The sequence below is a fragment of the Rhinolophus ferrumequinum genome, chromosome X, assembly GCF_004115265.2.
Source record: "Rhinolophus ferrumequinum isolate MPI-CBG mRhiFer1 chromosome X, mRhiFer1_v1.p, whole genome shotgun sequence".
In the NCBI taxonomy this organism is placed as follows: Eukaryota; Metazoa; Chordata; class Mammalia; order Chiroptera; family Rhinolophidae; genus Rhinolophus; species Rhinolophus ferrumequinum.
In genome coordinates this window covers 108,843,970-108,846,538 of record NC_046284.1, presented here as the reverse complement: position 1 = coordinate 108,846,538, position 2,569 = coordinate 108,843,970, and positions in this window count along the sequence as shown.

Genomic DNA, 2,569 nt, shown 5'->3' with positions numbered 1-2,569 from the left:
CCACTTATATGAAGTATCTAAACTAGTCAAACTCATAGAAAGAGAAAGCAGAATGGTGGTTCCCAGAGGCTGGGATGAGAGGGAAATGGGGAGTTGTTGTTCAGTGACTATAATGTTTCAGTTATACAAGATAAGTAAATTATAGAGAACTCTTGTACAACATAGTGCCTATAGTTTACAATTCATATTGTACACTTAAAAATTTGTTCAGAGGGTGTGTCTTGTGTTAACATTCTTACTACAAAAAAAAAATGTGCCGATAGAGATTAAGGGGAATCTTTTACAGGTGATGGATATGTTTGTTATTTTGATTGTGGTGATGGTTTCACGGGTGTATAAATATATCCAAATTCATTATATTATCCAGTTTTTTATATTAATTACAGCTCAATACATCTACCTTAAAAACAGAGAGAGAGAGAGAGAGAGAGAGAGAGAGAGAGAGAGAGAGAGAGAGAGGGAGAGACAGAGAGAGACAGAGAGACAGAGAGAGAGAGAGAAAGACCATTACACGTACTACTTATACATTAAGTTTCTTTGAAACAACATTTTAAAACCACACATTTCCAGGAAATTTCTTTAAATCTTTTCCCTTTTCCCTCGGACCTCTTCAATTTCTCTTTATGTGATTCAAGCTATAATCACTTGTCCCCTTGCAGCAGCCTCCAGCCCAACCGGCATTGCGACCACCAGTCTGGTCATTTCCATTCATTCACATTCTTACTTCACCTTTTAAATAGCATATTTGTATTTTGAAATATATCATGCACACAAAACAGTACTGAATGTACTATGATAAAGAATATACAGTTTAGGGGATAAGAATAAACAGGAAAAAAATCAATAAAATGAACATGCATATACCCACACCACCCTAATTAAAAAATAGACACTACTTTGAATTCTTTTGTAGTTCCTCACCAATCACAACCCCCATCTCCATCAGATATTCAATATCCTCGATTTTATGTTAAACATGTACTTGCTTGTATTAATAGTTTTACAACATACCATAGTTATAAACTAAACATAAACACTAAACTAAAAACAATTTAAGCATTTTTGTTTGTTTTTTCCTGTTTTAAATTTTAAATTAATGGAATCATTCCAGTTTATTGTACTGTGAACTTTTCCATTCTTGTATGTTACCAAGATTCATCTACACAGATGCCTGTGCCTTTACTCCATTTTCACTACTGAGTAACATCCACAGTATATCACAAATTATATTTTTGCTAGGTATTTGCATCTTTTTGTAATTACAAAGAGTTATCTTTTTGTTTGTTTTTTTTGTTTTTTTAATTAAAAGTTTATTGGGGTGACAATTGTTAGTAAAGTTACATAGGTTTCAGGTGTGCAATTCTGTAATACATCATCTATATATGTGGTATATAAAACTGAAAACAACAAAGGAACAAGACAAACAAATGAAGAAACAAAAACTCAGACACAAAGACTAACCTTAAGAGTGTTCTTTTGTATGTCCCTTGTTTATGTACAGGAATTTGTAGGGGATATATCTAGGAGTGGAGCTGCTGGGTCATCGAGTCTGCACATGTTCAAATTCACTAGAAAATGCCAAAATATTTTCGAAAGTCATCAAACCCTACAATTTCCTTTCATCTCTCATCTTTGCTTAGCATTGTCATTATTTTAATTTCAGTCATTCAAGTTAGTGTGCAATTTGACCTTAACATTTTCATATGTTTAATGGTCATTTGTATTTCCTCTTCCATGAAAATATAGATCATGTCATTTACTCACCTGTTTTGGGGAAGGGGATTCTTTTTCTCGTTAGTTTCTGATATTGTTTACATACTCTGAATCCTACAGGATTTTGTTTTGCTTTGTTTTGTTTTGTTGTTTTTTGTAATCAGCGCTGCAAATATTTTCCACTGTAGCTTGTCTTTTCACTCTATTTATTGCATCTTTTGATGAAGAGAAGTTCTTAATTTTATATAGACCTAATTAGTAATATTTTCCTTTATGGTTTCTGCTCTTTATATCTTGTTTAAGCAGTCTCTCCCTACCCAAAGGTCATAAAGGTTTCTCCTTTATTTCTTAAAAAAAAGAGTATTTTCTTTCACATTTAAGATCTTGATCAATCTGGAATTGATTTTTGTATATGGATGAAGTAGGTTTCTACTTTTATATTTTTCCTCAGACAGATAACCGAGCCCCTTTACCATTTAATGAATACGCCCATCCTCATCCCACTGACTTACAACGCCTCTCTGTCATATATCAAGTTTCCAATCACATGTAGACCCATTTTGGGCTCATTTATCACTGAACCAATGCCACAGTGTTTTAAGACATTACCTTTTTAAAAGAGAAAACTACAAATGGTTCTATTCATTCAGTCAAGCTGAATTAGAATTATAAGCAGTAATTTACTGATTAAATATTTGTGTTTTGCAGTGCAGACCTATGGAACAAACAATAGAAACCAAATAAAAACATGAAAATGGTTTCTTTTGCAATAAAATGTATCAGAAAACTTTCATTGCATGTAAGAACTTCTATCAACTTGCTTAGAAATCCAGGTAATTATACTTTTGCATAGCTT